At 33.7% G+C, this 22,162-nt stretch overlaps 1 protein-coding gene across 3 annotated transcripts in view; it reads left to right on the forward strand.

Annotated features, from left to right (window-relative positions):
* Positions 1–5,175: 5,175 nt before the first annotated feature.
* The window catches only part of LOC307186854 (uncharacterized protein), a 332,494-nt gene continuing 315,507 nt past the window's right edge, over positions 5,176–22,162 (forward strand). Inside the window, exon 1 of one of the 3 annotated variants that reach the window (XM_079922424.1) lies at positions 5,176–5,249. The gene's annotated coding sequence lies outside the window, so the exon portion shown is untranslated. Of the gene's footprint in view, positions 5,374–22,162 lie in introns of all 3 variants that reach the window. The other 2 variants (XM_079922429.1, XM_079922431.1) reach the window with 2 other exon arrangements.

The following is a 22,162-nucleotide window of genomic DNA, read 5'->3' on the forward strand; positions in this document are numbered from 1 at the left end:
CCTCATGCCTGTCTACTCTGATACAGCAGTAGAGACTTCTTGAAACCAGTCATGGCAGTCTTCAATTTTGTTTTCAAAATCCCTTAATCTTTCTGCTCCTTTTTATAACATATTATACATTTTTACTTTGGTTTGGCCATCATCTAGAACCTTGCCACTCCAAATGTGTCTGCAGACCACCAGGATTAGTATCAACAGAGAGCTAGTTAACAGTACAGAGTCTGGGGCCCTATTTCAGACCTATTGAATCAGAATCTGCATTTTAACAAGATCATCAGATGATCCTATGCGTATTAACGTGTGAGAAGCACTGGTCTAAAACACCTTATCCTTAGTCTCTGGCAGAAAAACTCCTGGTGACATGTAAGATGTGACATTTTCTCTTGACTATCCCTGCTTCTCCCTCTGTCCAGTGAATCCTTTTGTTTTGGAATATTATTTTATCCTACTGATTCAGGAAAAATTTCAAATTAGGTAAAGTTGATCTTTGCTGTATTCTATGTCATTTTTTTTCCTGTTTTTACTCTTGCCACCCATCCCTTCTGTATACAGCAGTAGTAGTGATGTTTTTAATTTATAAATCTTTCTCTCCATTCTTAGTTCATATTATTCCTCTCATTACTTGTCATTATCCAGCCACACTAGCCTCCTTTCTGTCAGTTGAAAACATCACACTTTTTTCTGGGCCTTGGCCCTTCTTCTTCCCTCTGTTTATAATACACTGTCACTTGCCTCTCCATGTGTATGTATCAGGGCCTTAACTTGTCAGTCTCAGCTCAAATATCCTGTCTATAAGGGGCCTTCTTGTAAGTAAACCAGATACTTTCTAAATATCAACCTTATCAACTTCATAGTTAATATTACTTCAAAGTACACATCATGATGTGAAATTGATAATTGTGGTAAGAACCTTGTATATCTTGCTCATCTTTGACTGCTATCACCTGAAAGAGTGTTTGCTGTGGAACTAAAACCTTCATAATTATTCATTAAATAATACATCTCCTTTTCTTATGCCCTTTTTATTTATTTCAGGTAATTAACTAAACATATACTGAGCACACACTATGTTCCAATTATTTTCCTAAATGCTAGTGATAAGATAAAGAAAACAGTCTCAGCTTCCAGTATGTTCATGATTTAGAGGAGAAAGATATGTATAACAATGAGTAGGATTTTAATAAGTGAGGAGGTCATTTTAGGCTGAGAAAAGCTATACAAAAGGCTGGTATGAAAGAACCTGATACATATAGAAATGGTGACATTCGTTGTGGTTCAAGTATAACTTTACCCACTTTGAATTCTAATAACAAAAGAAATTCACTAGGTATAAGTAGAAGTTAGGAATGATCAGAAAATCCAACAGCTTACATATTACTGGAAGGAATGCCTAGGAAAAGTTTTAGATACTGCAACTGAAATTTGAATGTGCATATGAATAATCTGGGAATCTTGTTTAATGATGAGAAATTGCTCAAGCATAGTTTGTGAGATTGTCTCATGATCTTCAGAGATTGCTGGACTCCTCCACTCACCTCACCTGAATACAAATAAATAAAAACAAAATGAACAAACAGAAAAAGCCATGCAAACAAAGAAAAAATGAATTTAAAAAGCCATTGTGAAAGAGAGAAATGCACCGAACAAAGATATGATTTTATTCTGGCTTTTACAGTTGGAAGAATATTCATCAATGGTGAATATCTCAAAGAAGGAGACAACTAGGCATTTCATAAAGCAAAGGAGTGATTAAAGAAGGATGGAGATGGATTTCATCTTAGAATATGCATGGTCAATGTGGTCTTCTGCAGTTTCTCTGAACACATGATTAGGGAGGGTCTTAACCTTTTCTGTTTTCAGGGAGTACAGGTCTCAGCTAAAGTTCAACATTGTCACCACAACCTTCTTTCCTTTAAAGGACATACAGGAGTAAACTTTAACCTTTTCATTTTCTTCTGACTCTGTCAAATATGTGTGTTATTGGTATGCATATCTGAGCTACAGCAGTAGTAAGACAAATCAGAATATACAAATCCAGGTAAAGTTGAGAATGAATCAAAGCATTTATCATTACCATGAGACATATTTTGGAGTATAAAAAAATCGGTAAGCCAAAATAAGTCTTTAATTTTAGAATATCAAGCAATTTAAAAACAGTGCAGAATTACAATTAGTAGGTAAACATTTGCATGTTTGTATCCTTAGCCTATCTGGTGAGTCAATGTGTGTATCTGTGATTCCCTGGAAATCCTAAATCCTGCACCTCCTTTTACTGGCTAGAAAAGCTATGACAATCTGTCACCATACTCTCTGAGAATACTTTGATATTGGTTGCCAATTATCCTCCGATGGAGTAAATATTCTCTAGTTCTAACTAGAATAGACAAAGGTGACTTTTATTCTGATATCAGATCTCTGAATATCAGTCCAAAATAACAACATCAAAAGAATTGATAATAGAATAAAGCTGCACAGTACAAAGCTAAATCCTGAAGTCCTAGAACATTATTATGTTTGAGTCTTTGACCCTTTGTCAGTGTTGAAGGAAGCAATGAAAAGAGAAAAAGACTGAAATTTATGTCTTTAAATAAGTCTCGAAATATTTTTTCCCTTGGCACATTTGAGAGAGAGAATTTGCTCTCTTTCTTACCTTAGAGATTCACAGACATAGAATGTAACTACCCGAAGAGAACATTCCAATTTAAAAAGGGAGAGAAGGGGGATAGTAAATATTTACCATAGGAAGTGATCAAAGAAGGTCAGTCAAAGAAAATGCAGTCAGTGAAGTAAGAGCTAGCTCAAAAGAAAATTATAACTGCTACATTCCTATCTCTGACATATTTTGGATTGTAACAAGAAAGATATTTCAAAAGTTGTAGTCACTCACATCAGAGCATTTGTAAAGACAAAATACATAAAACAAAGCTACTGGAAAGTGTCAATCATTTGAAATTTAAGCAAGAACAAAGAAAAGATGACAATATGAGGAAATAATTGCTACTATGTATGTACATGTACATGTATAAACTGACTTATTTAGTCATTTCTGAATTATAACTTATAAGACATATTTTGACATTTGGAATTCTTAAGCCATCTCTACACTGGGAAGTTTTTTCTAAATTAAAATTTCCTTCCTCCAGATATTTTTTCTTTTCTTTCTTTTTCTTTCTTCCCAGACATGTTGTCCTTAGTTCCTTTTTAAAACACTTAAGACTGTGTACAATTACTGTAAGGTTGGTCATTTCATGGGATTCTGACCACTTTGTAGAACTGGGTTTAAAAAAGATAAGATTATCAGGGCTTAACAGGGAGAAGTCTATTTACCATCCTCCACTGAATTTAACTTTAAATTTTCACCATCTTTCCACTTAGCATTAATACCCTCATCAATGAAACGTGAGATCCAGCTAAGCGTAGGGTATCAAGAGCCAAGCGGTTAATAAATGAGTGAAGCAATCTTCATAGAGACTGTGGCAAACTGAAGAGGGAGAGCTATAAGGAGTAAGTGTTGGAGATGTAACTTCCAGCTTTCATTTTCGTATGTCATGAAGAGTTGATGTCCAGTGTCGCTAAACATTCCAGTTCTTTTTTTTTTTTTTAAAGCCAGAAATTCATGTTTTAAATGAAATCTCTCAAATGAAACAACAATTGCCTTTTCTGTGTTTTTTCATTTTTGCTTTTGTCTTTTTCCTTTTTTTCTTTTCTTTTTGCATATAGTGCATTTTACATATCTGGGAGCACTGGTTTGAAACTTTTGGCCCAGGTGATCCAAGTGCTTGACATTTTTCAGAAAGGGTACTAAGTAGGAATATATTAACATTATATTAGAAGTCTATTAGAAATCTATTGAAATAGTTGGCACTAAGGATTGATATACCAGAAGCAGCATTTTCTTTAAAGAACCAGAATGTGGCTCTGAGAAACTGTCCAGCCAAGCAAATAAATCTTATATAGAATCCCAAAATAATATTTTTAACTGAGGCAGATGGCTTGTGAGATTTTTATCTATAAAAGTAGTACTTCAGTATGTCAGTTATGGAATTGGGAATAAATTTAGGTAAGATATTTGAGGCAATTAGTTAAAATTTCTATTCATTAATGTTATTAATTTAATTTAACATTTTAATATGTATGTCAAGTAAAGCTTTCAAACTTTAATACGCATCATAATCATCTGGAGGTCTTGCTTAAACCCAGATTCCTCCCATCTACCCCAAGTTTCTGATTTGATAGATCTGGGGGGTGGGCCTGTAATTTACACTCTTAACAAGCTTCAGGGATGTTGATGCTGCTGGTGGTCCAGGACTACACTTTGAGAAACACTATTCTCCTATACAGAATACCAGATTAAGTGTCAGGTGATCTGGCTAGAGTTTAGGTGAGGACATTTTTAGTAAACAATTTCATCTTTTTTAACCTCCTCACTCATAAAATAAAGAAGCTGGACTGTACAATATCATGACAAAGAAATACAGACACCCCAGATAGGCTAAGGATGAGCATCCTCTCATATTGAAAGTATATTTATTCTTTAGGAGAGGATGAGTTTTTTATGAGAAAAGGGCAAAGATATATCAGAATAGTCACTCTCTACTCTGCCCCAAGTAATCCCTAAACTTTAATACCCAACCAGCGAAGCAAAAGCCCAACTAGACCCACTAGCCTTTTGATGGTAGTTTAGAGATCTTCTGTCCTCTCTTTGTTGCCATGATATCCTCTCAAAACTGCAAACTACTTTTTTAGAGTGTGTTTTCCAGTCTCAGGTCTTGCTCTCCCTGAAAGGAGTTTTGGTATTTATAGGTATTAATGTATATTTCTTCAACTCATTAAGTTTCCACATAGATCTTAGGGGTTGATCTAAAAGATCTACAGGGGTTGTCCCCTCTTAGTTGCTGGGTGATCCACCTTTTAATTCAGTGTTTTAAATTCTCAAGCAGCTCTAGCATTTTGTGTTCTGTATGCAAACTTGGTAGTAGGGGAACTCAAGTGGCTTTAGACTTCAGAGCATAGAATGATGGTTGGGCCAGTGGAGGGAGCTGTTTACTTGCAAATGGCTGACCTTGGTCTACAACAGAAGCATGCTTTTCATTGCTAGTGAACAGCCTAGTGCTAAAACATTCATTGCTCTGAGTCAGCCTTTTCAATGAGCTGAACTGTTTATTTTGCTTTGAATTTGGAAAGATAATCACCTTATATCGATGCCTCAAAGAACTGTACTTGCAATAGTCTTCGTGACTAAGTGGAAGGTTGGTAAGAGCTGGGCTTGAGAAGAGACAACCAGTAAGATGGGTGAGAGAGGTTCTTTGTCGAATGATGTGAACAGTTCCTTATTTAGTGAGTTTGAGTGTGCTCAGACCTAACTCATTTAAGGTATAAATTACATGTGATTTTTAAAAAAAGTATAAAACAGTCTTTCTGCCTTAGTGAATATTTATCTTTATGGTAATTTTCTTTGGAGTTCCAGAGTTAATTATTTCTTTTAATAGAATGAGTAGATTTAAATAGACCAAACATAGAGTGTTGAATTTTAGGACTGATGAACATTGCCACTAATCTCAAGAAATTTAGGTGTCTGAATAATAGTTAATGATGGCTGGTAAAAATTTAAAATGTGAGGCTTACGTAATGTGAAGCTTGCTTTTTAGACTCAAATTTAAAGTTTTGCTATATGTGTTTATTTATGCTTTTCTGTGCCATGATGTTGTTCATAAATGTTCAGAATATCTGATAGATTTGTAAATGTTCTTTCTACTGAATATTTATGAGCTTAATAACAATGATAAACATAGCTTAGTTTATAAGATATTCAATAGTTTGTTTCTAATTTCTCCAACTATGTAAAGTTTTAGCATAGTTAACATTTAATTGAAAATGTTAATAGAATAATGCACTGGAAAAATAGACTGGTAGTCAGGAGGCCCTAGGCTCTAGAGCTAGCTTCTCCTCTTCTAACAGTGTGATTTTGTAGAAAGTATTTAATCTCACTGAGCTTGAATCTCCTTAATTTAAAATTATAATGTTCAACTTCTAGGCATTTACAGTTTCCATATTTTTAATTTTTTCAAATGATTCTTGCTTAATGTTAGGCCACTTAATATACTAAGTAAACTGTAAAGCAGCATATTTTAAACCACATTTTTTAAAAACATTCTTTTGTGAAAAAATAAATTTAATGTTATATAGTTAATAAATACATATATTTTATCTGATAATTTTTGATTGGTTAGTTATTTGAGAGTATAATAGTAGTACAACTTTTACAATATATTTTGTTTCATTATTAAAATTACTATTTCCTTATTATTTTCAAATAATATACTTTTATAATTATTACAATCTACAAAACAACAAATTCCCAAGAAAACAAGTATCATTTACTTAGAATTTTTTTAAGTTGACAATGAAAAGTCAGTCTAGGTTTATATAACAGGATAATGTCAAAGAACTTTATATTATATATCATATAATTATAAATTTTATTTTCAGACAGAAAACTAAATATGCCATGATAAAATTATTGATGGAAACTGAAATGTTAACCACAATTTTAGAAAGCCAACACTAAGTTTTAGAAATCCTACTAATGCCTCTAAAATATTATTATACCACTCTTAATTTAGACTGAAATAGCCTTGAGAACTGAGTCTCAGTTTAGTCTAACAGATTAAGCTCTATGAATCCTTTGGTTGAGATTTTCTATTGGTAGCTGACAGTTCTCTGTAATAAAAAAAAAAAAAATCAAGTTCAGAAGCCTTTGTAGGGCAATCTGTTTGGTTTTGCAAGACTCTCTCTCCCTGCTAAAAGATTAAAAATATGACCCATGATTTGTGTCTCTTGCCCAGGATGTTATTATTTCATGGTAATATACAGATTTGGATTTTGATTGTATTTCAGGCAATAAGAGATGTTACTAAAGGTTTTATTTTATATGCAGGTACAAGTACAGCTTTTGTTTATATATCTCACTCCTAGGAAGCACTAGTATGATTTTCTTAAAGTCAAAATTTATGAGAAAATAATGGAGAATTAGAGGCATAGCCATTATTCATTGATCATCATTATCTTTTTTTTTTTTTTTTTTTTTGCGGTATGTGGGCCTCTCACTGTTGTGGTCTCTCCCGTTGCGGAGCACAGGCTCCGTATGCGCAGGCTCAGTGACCATGGCTCACGGGCCCAGCCACTCTGCGGCATGTGGGACCTTCGCGGACCGGGGCACGAACCCGTGCCCCCTGCATCGGCAGGCGGACTCTCAACCACTGCGCCACCAGGGAAGCCCTATCATTATCTTTTATACAAAAGATTCTAAAAATATAACTTGGATTTATATGAAAACTTCTTTCTTCTGTGTTTCCCTGTCTCCTTTTTAAAAAAATATCTTAAGTTTTTTGGATTTAGGACTAGAGCCCCCTAATTTCTTGTGGGAAGACATTTCTAAATCTGTTTGTCATGTGTTACTCTTATATGATTCTTAACAATAAATTCAGTATCATAACTCTTAAAACTTCACCTTGACATCATGCATCAAATTTTATTGTCTCCTCTGCTGGCCTGAAATTGCTAACGAGAGCCTGAATGTCACAAGGCAAGGAGGACTGCCCATCAGTTGCAGAGCTCAGTCAACTGTGTAATGAACAGACTGTGTTTGTCTGCTTTCTTTTGTATAGCACTTAGTGAATTGCGGCACATTTTCAGCAGCTTAGTGATATTGCTCATTTCATTACTTCTAAACTTTTTGTATCATTTTACAAACCATTAGTGAACTTTATTTCATTCTGTATATCTAGTAAGGCAGTGCCAAAGTAATTGACACTAGAGCAGCTAATAGGCAGTAAAACAGGATAATAACACTAGTACAAGATAAAGCATAAAGATGATAAGAAACTGAAAACTACATTTACTATATTTCTTTACATATTTTTTAAGGGTTTTAACTAAAGTAAAAAACAAATATATGCTTAGTATTAAAAATAAATACCTACATAATTAAAAATAAATACATACATAAATAAAAGGATTATAGAACAAAATGTGTAAGTCCCCTTTTGATATATCTTTCCCATTCCTAATTTTAATAGTCTGGTTTGTATCCTTCTCAATGTTTTTCCTTTATAGGCTCAGAGCATGACTTAATTTGAATTAAGAAGTAAAGTGTCATACATATATTGCACAGATGAATCCTAGTACCAAAATTTAAATATGTCAGATAAATTTATAAGTAAAATACATTTCCTAGTTTTGATATTATATAAATGAGATTATACTTTTTAAAATCTTCAGATTGTTTCTAAGATAAACATACCATATTTTACTTAACCATTTATCATTGATGGGCATGTAGCATTTTTCAGTTTTTCATTCTTGCCAACAATGCTGTAAATAATATACATTGCACATATATTGAGGTATTTCTGTAAGATAGATTCCTTTCTTGGACAAAGAATATGCACATTTAAAACTGTCCTGCAAGGTGTGTACCAATATATGTTAAAACTTACACTGTACGCTAGTCCCATTTCTTTAGGATCTCAGTTTAAAAAAAAAAAAATTGCCAGTACACCAGTTGAAACATATAAACATGAAACATATAAGCATTGTAAACTTGCCTGTTATCTTAGAATCTCACATTATTTTAACTTATCATTTGTGGATAATATTAGATGACAATGTAATATCATGTATAATATCAGGAATAGGTACTGAATTAGATCAAATATTTTTTTAGAAGTTGGAGATTTTTGATAACCTTTTCAATTTTATCTAAATTTTTAATTCTATTCAGATATTTTTACTTTTTCATCAAATTTGGTAATTAGGATATAATAAGAAATTGTCTGATAATGTAAAATCTCAAGGTTATTAGCTTAAAGTTATACAGTCTTCCCTGACATTTAAAAATATGTAATTATAGTTATGTTCTTATTCTATCCCTTATGTAGTTCATTATAGTATTTTTTTAAAACATTTGGCTAATCCAAAAAATGTTTCTCTTTTGTTTATAATTCTTAAAGCCTACACTCTGTTTTATTGCTTGAATTTATTATTGTTGTCTAATTAAGACAACTACTGTTACTTCATCTTTATTATTTCATCCTTTTCACTTTCATTAGGCTCTTTGTTCCTTTAGTTTCTTGAGATAAAAATTTCGTTTCGTTTATTTTCAACCTCTATTTTCATGACAAATATTTTAAGACTAAAACTTTTCAGTTGAGTGCCATTTGGGCTAGATTCATAGATTTATGAGATGGATTATTTTTACCCTTTTATTTCTAAGTGGTCTATAATTTCTGTTTTGATTTCTTCTTAAACCACCAAGAGTATTCTAAAATTTTGCAAGTTTATTATCCTTTGAGTTTTTTGCTGTTGTTAATTTCTATTAACAAATTAATTTATAGATTTGTTAATTTTGAGTTGCATTTTACTTTGGTTTGATCATATTACCAGTATCATTTCAATTTTTTTCTTTGTGGAATAGTTTGAGATTATCTTCTCAGCCTAATGCATGTTCTTATTTTGTAAAGTTAGCATGACTATTTGAAAAACAAATTTTTTTTTGTATTAGGTACAAAATATCATGGTTACTATTTTTAACACTCAGTTTTTAAATAATTATGATTTTGTCCTGAAAGTCATCTATTTATATATAAGCCTCCAATCTAATTTTTGAATAAAATTTGATTTATGGAGATATTTTATTCTTTCTATAATTATAAAGATTGAAAATATAAATAATATATTCTATGACCAAATTTATGATTGTCATCTGTTATATATTTTTGATAGTGTCTACCTTTTATTAATATAAACTATCTTTATTTCCTATTGAATCGTTTTGCTTTGAATTCTATTTTCTTAGTATATTTGTGCTTCCCTTTATTTTCCACCTTTTTAACTCTCTACTTTAAATACTTGTATATAGAATCTCAGCAATTTTTAGAAGTCCAATCATCATTCTTTATTTTTTAAGTTCAAGAAACGTTAATTACGTCCTATCACATGTGTTCACACACATACATGCACCAAATATTTTAAATACAGAAGACTTTCTGCCTGTAAGAACTAACAATCTACTCTTATTTTTCATTTTAAAGTTTCCATTTTAATTAATATTTCATAGTATAAATATTATTAGTACAGCAGTGGCATGGTTATACTTTATAAATGAGTGAATAATTATACATTTTTGGTATGCCTTCAGCAATTTTTTATTAATAGATCTTTATTGGAGAATAATTGCTTCACAATACTGTGTTAGTTTCTGTTGTACATCAAAGTTAATCAGCCATATGAATACATATATCCGCATAACTCCTCCCTCTTGAGCCTCCCTCCCACCCTCCCTATCCCACCCCTCTACGTCATCGCAAAGCACCGAGCTGATCTCCCCGTGGTGTGCTGCTTCTTCCCACTAGCTAACTGTTTTACATTCGGTAGTGTATATATGTCAATGCTACTCACTTCGCCCCAGTTTCCCCCTCTGCTACCGTGTCCTCAAGTCCATTCTCCATGTCTACGTCTTTATTCCTGCCCTCCCACTAGGTTCATCAGTACGTTTTGGGTTTTTTTTTTTAGATTCCATATATATGCATTAGCATACGGTATTTGTTTTTCTCTTTCTGACTTACTTCACTCTGTATGACAGACTCTAGGTCCATCCACCTCACTACAAATAACTCAATTTCATTTCTTTTTATGACTGAGTAATATTCCATTGTATATATGTGCCACATCTTCTTTATCCACTCATCTGTTGATGGACATTTAGGTTGGTTCCATTTCCTGTGTATTGTAAATAGTGCTGCAATGAACACTGTGGTTCATGTCTCTTTTTGAATTATGGTTTTCTCAGGGTATTTCCCAGTAGTGGGTTTGCTGGTTCCTATGGTAGTTCTATTTTTAGTTTTTTAAGGAACCTCCATACTGTTTTCCATAGTGGTTATATCAATTTGCGTTCCCACCAACAGTGCAGGAAGGTTCCCTTTTCACCACACCCTTTCCAGCATTTACTGTTTCTAGATTTTTTGATAATGGCCATTCTGACTGGTGTGAGGTGATACCTCATTGTAGTTTTGATTTGCATTTCTCTAATGATTAGTGATGAGGAGTATCTCTTCATGTGCCTCTTGGCCATCTGTATGTCTTCTTCGTTGAAATTTCTGTTTAGGTTTTCCACCCATTTTCTAATTGAATTGTTTGTTTTTTTGCTAATGCACTCCATGAGCTGTTTGTATATTTTGGAGATTAATCCTTTGTCTGTTGTTTCCTTGGCAAATATTTTCTCCCATTCTGAGTGTTGTCTTTTCATCTTGTTTATGATTTCCTTTGCTGTGCAAAAGCTTTGACGTTTCATTAGGTCCCATTTGTTTATTTTTGTTTTTATTTCCATTTCTCTAGGAGGTGGGTCAAAAAACCCTTGCTGTGGTTTATGTCAAAGAGTGTTTTTCCTATGTTTTCCTCTAAGAGTTTTATAGTGTCTGGTCTTACATTTAGGTCTTTAATCCACTTGGAGTTTATTTTTGTGTATGGTGTTAGGTAGTGTTCTAATTTAATTCTTTTACACGTAGCTGCCCAGTTTTCCAAGCACCACTTATTGAAGAGGCTGTCTTTTCTCTATTGTATGTTCTTTCCTCCTTTGTCATAAATTAGATGACCATATGTGCATGGGTTTATCTCTGGGCTTTCTATCCTGTACATTGATCTATATTTCTGTTTTTGTGCCAGTAACATACTGTCTTGATTACTGTAGCTTTGTAGTATAGTTTGAAGTCAGAGAGCCTGATTCCTCCAGCTCCGTTTTTCTTTTTCAAGATTGTTTTGGCTATTCGGGGTCTTTTGTGTTTCCATACACATTGTAAAATTTTTTGTTCTAATTCTGTGAAGAATGCCATTGGTAGTTGGATAGGGATTTCATTGAATCTGTAGATTGCTTTGAGTAGTATAATCATTTTCACAATATTGATTCTTCTAGTCCAAAAGTATGGTATATTTCTCCATCTGTTTATGTCATCATTGATTTCTTTCATCAGTGTTTTATAGTTTTCTGAGTACAAGTCTTTTGCCTCCTTAAGTAGGTTTATTCCTAGGTATATTATTCTTTTTATTGCGATGGTAAATGGGATTGTTTTCTTAATTTCTCTTTCTGATATTTTGTTGTTAGTGTATAAGAATGCCAGAGATTTCTGTGCATTAATTTTGTATCCTGCAACCTAACCAAATTCATTGGCTAGCTCTAGCAATTTTCTGGTGCCATCTTTAGGATTATCTATGTATAGTATCATGTCATCTGCAAACAGTGACAGTTTTACTTCTTTTCCAATTTGTATTCCTTTTATGTCTTTTTCTTCTCTGATTGCCATGACTAGGACTTCCAAAACTATGTTGAATAATAGTAGTTAGAGTGAACATCCTTGTCTTGTTCCTGATCTTAGTGGAAATGCTTTCGGTTTTTCACCATTGACTATGACGTTTGCTGTGGGTTTGTCATATATGGTCTTTATTATGTTAAGGTAGGTTCCCTCTATGCCCATTTTCTGGAGATCTTTTATCATGAATAGCTGTTGAATTTTGTAAAAAGCATTTTCTGCATCGATTGAGATGATCATATAATTTTTATTTATCATTCTGTTTGTTAATATGATGTATCACATTGATTGATTTGCATATATTGAAGAATCCTTGAATCCCTCGGATAAATCCCATTTGATCATGATGTATGATCCTTTTAATGTGTTGTTGGATTCTGTTTGCTAGTATTTTGTTTAGGATTTTTGCATCTATGTTCATCAGTGATATTGGTCTATAATTTTCTTTTTTCTGTGACATCTTTTTCTTGTTTTGGTATCATGGTGATGGTGGCTTCGTAGAATGAATTTAGGAATGTTTCTCTCTCTGCAATGTTTTGGAAGAGTTTGAGAAGGATGGGTGTTAGCTCTTCTCTAAATGTTTTATAGAATTCTCCTGTGAAGCCATCTGGTCCTGGGCTTTTTTTGTTGGAAGATTTTCAATTATAGCTTCAATTTCATTACTTGTGATAGGTCTGTTTATATTTTCTAATTCTTCCTGGTTCAGTCTTGGAAAATTGTACCTTTCCAAGAATTTGTCCATTTCTTTGTGGTTGTCCATTTTATTGGCATATGGTTGGTTGTAGTACTCTCTTATAATCCTTTGTATTTCTGCGGTGTCAGTTGTGATTTCTCCTTTTTCATTTCCAATTTTATTGATTTATGTCCTCTCCCTTTTTTTCTTGAGGAGTCTGGCTAAGGGTTTATCAATTTTCTTTATCTTCTCAAAGAACCAAGTTTTAGTTTTATTGATCTTTGCTATTGTTTTCTTTGTTTCTACTTCATTTATTTCTTCTCTGATCTTTATGATTTCTTTCCTTCCACTGACTTTGGGTTTTCTTTGTTCTTCTTTCTCTAGTTGCTTTAGGTTAGGGTTAGATTGTTTATTTGAGACTTTTCTTGTTTCTTGAGGTGAGATTGAATTGCTCTAAACTTCCCTCTTAGAACTGCTTTTGCTATTTCCCATAGGTTCTGGGTTGTCGTGTTTTCACTGTCATTTTTTTGTGTGTATTTTTAAATTTCTTCTTTGATTTCTTCAGTGATCTCTTGGTTACTTAGTAGCACACTGTTTAGCCTCCATGTATTTGTGCTTTTACAGTTTTTTTTCCTGTAGTTGATTTCCAATCTCATAGCATTATGGTCAGAAAAGATGCTTGTTATTATTTCAATTTTCTTAAATTTTCCGAGGCTTGATTTGTGACCCAAGATGTGACCTATCCTGGAGAATATTTCCTGTGCACTTAAGAAGAAAGTGTATTCTGCCACTTTCGAGTGGAATGTTGTATAAAATATAAATGTTGTATAAATATCAATTAAATCTATCTGATCTATTGTGTAATTTACAGCTTGTGTTTCCTTATTTATTTTCTGTTTGGATGATCTGTCCATTGGTATAAGTGGGATGTTAAAGTCCCCTACTATTATTGTGTTACTGTAAATTTCCCCTTTCATGGTTGTTCGCATTTGACTGATGTATCACGGTTCTCCTATAAATTATAAATATTTATAATTGTTATACCTTTTCTTGGATTGATCCCTCGATCATTATGTAGTGTCCTTCCTTATCTCTTGTAAAAGTCTTTATTTTAAAGTCTGTTTTATCTGATACAAGTATTGCTACTCCAGTTTTCTTTTGATTTCCATTTACATGGAATATCTTCTTCCATCCCTTCACTTTCAGTCTGTATGTTTCCCTAGGTCTGAAGTGGGTCTCTTGTAATCAGCATATATATGGGTCTTATTTTTATATCCATTCAGCCAGCCTATGTCTTTTGGTTGGGCATTTAATCCATTTACATTCAAGGTTATTATTGATATGTATGTTCTTATTATGATTTTCTTAATTGTTTTTGGTTTGTTTTTGTGGGTCTCTTTCTTCCCTTGTGTTTCCCGTCTAGAGAGTTTCTTTAGCATTTGTTGTAAAGCTGGTTTGGTGGTGCTGAATTCTCTTAGCTTTTGCTTGTCTAAAATGTTTTTGATTTCTCCATTGAATCTGAATGAGATCCTTGCTGGGGAGAGTAATCTTTATTGTAGGTTTTTCTCTTTCATCACTTTAAGTAAATCCTGCCACTCCCTTCTGGCCTGCAGAGTTTCTGCTGAAAAATCAGCTGATAACCTTATGGGGATTCCTTTGTATGTTATTTTTTGTTTTTGCTGCTTTTAATATTTTTTCTTTGAATTTAATTTTTGTTATTTTGATTAATATGTGTCTTGGTTTGTTTCTCCTAGTGTTTATCCTGTATTGGTCTCTCTGTGCTTCCTGGTCTTGGGTGACTCTTTTATTTCCCATGTTAAGGAAGTTTTCAACTATAATCTCTTCAAATATTTTCTCATAAGCTTTCTTTTTCTCTTCTTCTACTGGGACTGCCATAATTCATGTGTTTAGTGTTGGCCCAGAGGTCTCAGAGATTGTGTTCAATTCTTTTCATTCTTTTTTCTTTATTCGGCTCCTTGGCAGTTATTTCCACCATTTTGTCTTCCAGCTCACTTATTCGTTTTTCTGCCTCAGTTATTCTGTTATTGATTCCTTCTAGTGTATTTTTCATTGCAGTTATTGTGTTGTTCATCTCTGTTTGTTCGGTCTTTAGTTCTTCTAGATCTTAGTTAAACATTTCTTGTATTTTCTCAGTCTGTGCCTCCATTCTATTTCTGAGATTCTATATCATCTTCACTATCATTACTCTGAATTCTGTTACAGGTAGATTGCCTATTTCCTCTCCATTTATTTGGTCTTATAGGTTTTTACCTTGCTCCTTCATCTGTGACATATTTTTTTGCCATCTCATTTTCTTTTTCATTTTTTTTTTTATGAGTGGGATGGTGTTGCTGTCTTACTGGTTGTTTGGCTTGAGATTTCCACCACTGGAGTTTGTAGACTGTTGGGTAGAGCTGGTTCTTTGTGCTAAGATGAGGACCTCTGGGAGATGTCACTCCAATAAATATTCCCTGGGGTCTGAGGTTCTCTGTTATGCCAGTGATTCAGACTCAGGGCTTGCACCACAGGAGCTTCAGCCTGACCCCTGGTTTGTGAACCAAGATCTTACAAGTTGCATGGGGTAGCAAAAAAAAAAAAAAAAGAAAAAGAAAAGGAAAAAGGAGAACAATAACAAAGTAAAACATAAAATTAGACTAGGAAACTAACAGATACATTAGAAAAAATATAAAAATAAAAATATAGATGAAACAACAACCAGAAGGTAAAACAGGACCACAATAGTGAAAAAGAGGAAGAGAAAAAAAAAAAAAAAGGTGGAAAAGGCCTTGGCTGTGGAGAGCAGGGCCTAAACTGTGGGGAACTTTGGGTGGTGGGCAGGGCCTATGCTTAGGACCCACAGGGCTGGAAAAGGCTCTGGAGGGTGTGGGTGGGTGGGGCTTAGGCTCAACAGAACGGAAAGGGCCCAGGCACAGAAGGGGACCAGGTGTGCTTCCTGCCTCTGGCTTCAGAGGGTGGGGGACCCCACCTGGTATCCCAGCAGGCTTCCTGGGCTCCAGTGAGTGGGGCACTCACCCTCCACTCCTCTCCTGCTCCTCCAGTCCTGGAGGACCCTTCCATCCTGCTTCTCCTGATCTGCCCGACTACCCTCCAATGTCCCCAGGACCCAGGCAGCCTGGATGGGGATTTGGAGGGCGGGGGACCCGCCTTGGAGCTCAGCAGGATCCCTGAGCCCAAGTGGCAAGGGCAAACGTCCTCTGCTCCTCCCCCACCTGCCTCTCCTGTTCTCTCCCGGCCTCCCTCTTATGCACTCAGGACTAACCCTGCCCAGAGGGGACCTCTGAGGGCATAGGACCCGGCCCGAGAGCCAGGCAGACAAATGCTGGGCTTGCTCCCTCAGATCCAAGCCCCCTGAGGGTCCTTCCAGGTGTGGGAACCTCTCCCCCATCTCAGCCACCCCTCAGGGGCACTGGTCCTGTCTGGCCTCCACTTCTCCTCCCCCCTCAGTCCTCCCATGTCCTACAGGTTCACTTGGGGGTTCCTCCTGTCTTTCTGGGTGTTGAGATCCCCCACCAGAGTCCAGCAGGTGCTCTAGTTGTGGGGACTCATGAACTCTGCATCATCCTACACCACCATCTTGACTCTGCCTCACAATCTACTCTTAATATATTTTTTGCTGATTATTAATCACATATACCTTCACTAAAAAGAATTAATTTGACAGCACTATTTCTAAGAATTGTGTAATCATAATATTTGTAAACATATCTCTAAAAATTTACTGAGACTGCTTCAGAAATGTCTTATAACTGTATTGCCAGATATTAGTCAGTAATCTTGGCTGAAAGCATAAAAAACAGAATGCTTGAGATGTAAGCTGAAAAGAAATTTACTGAAAGGATATTTAGGAACTAAAACAAAAGTTACCAAACACAAAATGGCAGGAATAAGGGAAGGTAGACAGTACCCAGCCCTACAGCCAAAATCATTTCAGCAAAGCGTTCCCCACTGCTAGTGCTGCTCAACACTGGATGCCACAGCTTGCTTTACTGCTACAACACTAGACTCTGGATATGCCCCCTGATGTCACTGCCACTTCCATCCCTGGAAACCACTACACCTCCTGGCACCATAATGGATCTGCCACTCTCAGTAAGAACATCTGAGTCTTGTACTTAGGTCACTTGCTCATGCCTCAAAATAAGGAGGCCTGGGAAGAATTTCTTTGCCTTTCTGAGCTCTTTGACATCTAGAGTCAGGCATCAGTTCTGTCTGCAGACTCATAGAATAGGTATATTCCAATATAAAAGGAAAGTTTGTATTCAAGGTAACAGAAGCAATAACAACAAGAATAGAAACAAATATGCACTAATGTACAGAAGAAATTAAAGAGACTGATGAGTTAAGATCTGTTGAACTTTGGGGTATAAGAGGTCCATCTTGGTTTATTAAAATTTAAGCTGTAAGGAACCATGGAAACCATCTAATTTAGCTGCTTCATTTTTTTTTTTTTCCTACGAGGCAACTAAGTTTGAGTGGTTAAGTGACTTGTCTATTGAAAACTAGCATGTTGTTTATTAATTCATATATTTAGCAGATACTGAACACCTAATATGTATTAGAAATAATTCCTTTCAATGGGAAAATAGAAAATAATAATAAAAGAAGGAGGAGGAGGAGACATTTTCTGTCCTACATATCTTATATTCTAATAAAAGAAGACTGATAAAAAGTAAGTAATCAGATTAGAAGTCATGATATTTTCAGTAAGTGATAATTTATGTAACGAGGAGTGACTAGGAAGTGGCTGAGAATGGAAGTCAGACAGAAAAGTCAGGTTACACTGAAGAAATGACTTCAGAATCAAAGCTTGGATGATAAACAGGCAGCTTTCAAAGATCCAAGGTAAGGGTATCTCAAGCACAGGAACCAGCTTATTCAAAAGTACCAATGAATGAACAAGCTTGGGGTGTTCAAGATACAGAAAGAAGGTTTCTATTCTTGCAGCATAATGGTGCAAGGAGAGTAGTGGTATGAGATTGAAGAAACAGTCTAGAATCTAGCTCACTTAGTATATTATAGGTCATGATTGTAGATGAAAATTTAATATGACTACTATTCCCTTGTGTGTATTTTTTTTTAATTTGCAATTTTCTTTTTATCTTTGTATTCAGTATTCAACAGTTTCACATTTATATGTTTTTCAGGTGATTTTTTTTAAAATTTTCTTCTGCCATTTGGTGGTACTTTTCAGTATAAAGACTCTTATCTTTCTTCAGTTCACAGGTATTTTTTCACATATTTCTTTGATTATTTCCCCCCTCCATCTGGTCCATTTTATGTAATAGAATAACTTGTCAGTGGAGACACAGATATATATGTCATATCTCTTAGCATTTAATTTCAATTTTAGAATATTTTTGCTGGTTCTTCCAGTTTATTGTTATGTATAATTCTGTCTCATTTACTCTTTAGAGTTTATATTAAGAATCAAGTTTTGTTGTTGTTTTGTGTGTGGGAGAATAGATTAGCATTTTATATTGAGTTTTAAAAAATATTCCATTCTTTCTTATTTTTAGTTTAGAGTTTTATCATATAATTTTAAAAGTTTCACTTACTTATTTTATTATTTACTGTAAAGTCTATTTATTTTCATACTTATTTTAATAATATACAAACTTAATATAAGATAAAAATTACTTATTTTAATATTTTATTATTTACTTATTTATTTATTTACTTTAAATTTATTTACTTATTTTAATATTTTAATCTTGTTTTTCTGTTAATTTATTATTTATTATTTCTGTTAATTTATAATTTATTATTTTCATTAACTTCATTTCCTTGTACCCTGGTTAGTTCGGTTTTTTTATTGTTGATGGTGATGGTTTTGTTTGTTATTTTTATTTTGGTTAAAAACTTTCTTTAATGTTGCTGTTGTTCTGAAATGCTTGATGTCTCCAAATTTTCCACTCTATTTTAAGGAAAGGAGTTTAAATCAAACCATATTGGCAGCTGGTAGCTAGGGTGTGTTTTCTCAGTAAAGTGAGAGTAAAATATTTTATTTTCATCCAAATTGACTTTCAAGTATATAATCTACAAGCTATTATCAACAGGGAGGATCCTTAGTATTGAATGTAGGTTATGATTGCTAGAGACTTAGTTTCAGTGGTTGAGAAATAGTTAAGTTACAGGAAAGCTTTAAGGAATATAGGTAGCTCATTATCTGTGTATGAGGTTCCACATCCATTGTAATAATACAGCTCATAACATACTTGGGGCCACTGTTCTGCTTCTCTGTTATCATTAATCACTGAGAATCTTCAGTGTCTGAATTGACTGATTTAGCTTTAGTTTTTGATGCAGGGAATCCTTAAACTACTTCTTTGAGATTTTAAAAAACACTTTAATTAATTACCCAATTACATTGAATTTAATCACATGATTGATTGCAATTTTAATTAATTTAATAGTATGATTGATATATTTTTAAACTAGAATTTTGAGCAAGTGTAAGGGTAGAAGAAGTGCATTTTCAACATGTAACAGCTCAACAATTTATCTCCCATCCTTTCTCAAGAAGCTCCTGGAACATCTATTCCACCAAAACAGTAGAGGAAGACAGGAAAGAGGACATCCTGGATATGATGCAGGGAGAAAAGTCTTATTTTAAAATACTATATGTCATTTACCTTTGTAAATTAACTGCTCTAAACACTTTATACACAGTAATTCATTTATATCTCATAACACCCCTGAGGAGTAGGATTTGAACCAGTTAGAATTGGCTGTAAACTCTACAATAAGCTGCCTCTTCTTATGCAGTACTGGGAAGGAAGTTCTTAGAATTATGGTAATGGAATATTTGAGGCCACAGCTATGCAGAATGCTTTGAAAGCTACGTGCCTCCCCAGGTCTTTTGGTGACTAAGGAAAACTCATAGAACACGTGATGTTTGATCTTACAGTTAATTGAATTCAGTGTTTTACTTCAATTAAAGAAAGATATAAAAAGAAAATTTAATTGAGGGACTACTGGATGATGTGAGAAGGTACATTGTAAAGGACCAAAGGAACTGAAAATGTTAGGGAAAAAAGTAGTAATTAAAACTTCATGAAAAACAAAGAAACTTTGTCTAAAAAGAAGAACAAAATGTAAATTGAGTGCACTAACTGGGTCAAGGACAACAGTATTTAACTACTCATAATAATGGAAGTACCAAATGCTGATTTAACATTAGTGTGACATAATTGTATTGTGATTATAGAATAAGTGAGTATAAGAACTAAATATTTATCTTAATGGGAGGCAATAGGTAATCTATTAATTGATAAGTTCAGAGTTGGTAGAATTTGCATATAATTTCAAAATACAAAAATAATTAAAAGTGCTTCAAGTCTCCTAATCCTGGGGAGCAGAATTAGAAGGCAGTGTTCTGTTTGTCTTTTGAATAACTTTTAACATTTTTCCCCCTATAATTTGAAATTTTAAAATCAGGACATATCATTTCCTTAAAAAAAAAAATGTAATAATAGAGGAGAAAGCAGGAGAGATGAATCGACAGAGGAAAGCTCTTCACAAACCAAAGTAGAGGGGAAAGAAGAGAGAGAGTCAATTCTGATGTTATTTGATAGATTTTATTGTTATTTGGGCTTAGAGTTCAATCATTATTATAGCTAATTATATCATTTTACCTTAGCAATTTTGGTAAATTTAATCTCTCCAGATATAGTCATCATCTTCTGTGCAAAATGTATTCTTCTGTGCTCCCATCTAAGTTAATGCATCACTTCTTCATGTGTCTCATGTCTCAGTTATGACATTCACATCTACCAAGTCATCTCAGCCAGAATCTTGGAGTCATCTTTGGCATCTCTACCCTTTTTATGTCCACAGGTCACAGACTCCTGCCAATTCTATCCAGTAATACATCCAGTCTCCCCTTTCTATTCCTCTCATTATTGACATGTTTCAAGTCTTCATTGTCTCATCTGTTTTTTTCCAAGACCCTCTAAACTGCAAACTTCAAAATTATTATTTTTATTAACATTCTTATTATGAATAATTTCAAACATATGTGAAAGCAGAAAGAAAAGTATAATGAATCTGCTCAGGATCTAGTTTAAAATATTATTATTTTACTTTATGTTAATACTAATTAAGCAATCTGTGAGTTTATTTTCATTTACTCTCTGTATTCGTCCCACACCATTTTTTGATAGTTGTATATTTTCACAGTGTATAGACAGTATATACTATTTAATTTCCTTATACCATCATTTAATTTTAGGTATGGTTTATATTTAATATTTGCTACAAATCCTTATATGTACTGATATTTATTCAGTCATAATAGTTGCATGAAGCTTTCTCTCAGAGAAGGGCTCATGAAGAACAGTATTCCATGTTTATAATAGTTTGTATCTTATTGACTTGAAAGTAAGTATGGCTGTAAATAAAATCTTTGGCTCATATTTTCTTTCCTTGAGTTTCAGAAATACATTATTCTGTTGTTTTCTGGCATGTTAAGCTTGAATAATCTGGTAGTAATCTGATTTTTTTTCCTTAGTCACTTGTTTTTTTTGCCAGAAAAATTCTCTGTTTTTAAGGTTCAGTGGCTTTACTGGTATATGTTTTGTTTTGGCTCTTCTAGGTCTGTCTTCTCAAATATGTCGTCTGCCATTTCAATGTGTTGTTTGAAGTCTTCTTTTATTTCAGAAAAACGTTTCTTACATTTCATTGCTTTGCTTTTATTTGCCTCTCTCAATATCTTTTAAGGACGTTGTATCTGTTTATTCTCTTCTTTTTGATAAAAACAATTACCTCCTTTCTATCTTCTACTTCTCTTAAGCAGAAGTATAAAACTTCTAATTTAGTTTCTATTTCTGAAATGGTTTCTTTTCTTTCCTTCTAATTGTTTCTGAAATTGTGTAAGATCTTTTGTAGTTCTGGCTTCTCCAATCACATCATATATGAGTTTTTCTAATTTCAGTGTTTGTTTTTCTTTCATTGTTCTATCATTTTGTTACGTTTCTTTAGCTTGTTTTGAAATACTAAGTCAGTTTTTTTTTTTCTGGTGTGCCATTATTTGTTGTAGGTAAGTTATTCTGCTCTTGTTTTTATTTAGTCTATAGTATATTTGCATGGGCTTTACTACAGTCTTTTC

Source organism: Stenella coeruleoalba, assembly GCF_951394435.1.
Source record: "Stenella coeruleoalba genome assembly, chromosome: 5".
Taxonomy (NCBI): Eukaryota; Metazoa; Chordata; class Mammalia; order Artiodactyla; family Delphinidae; genus Stenella; species Stenella coeruleoalba.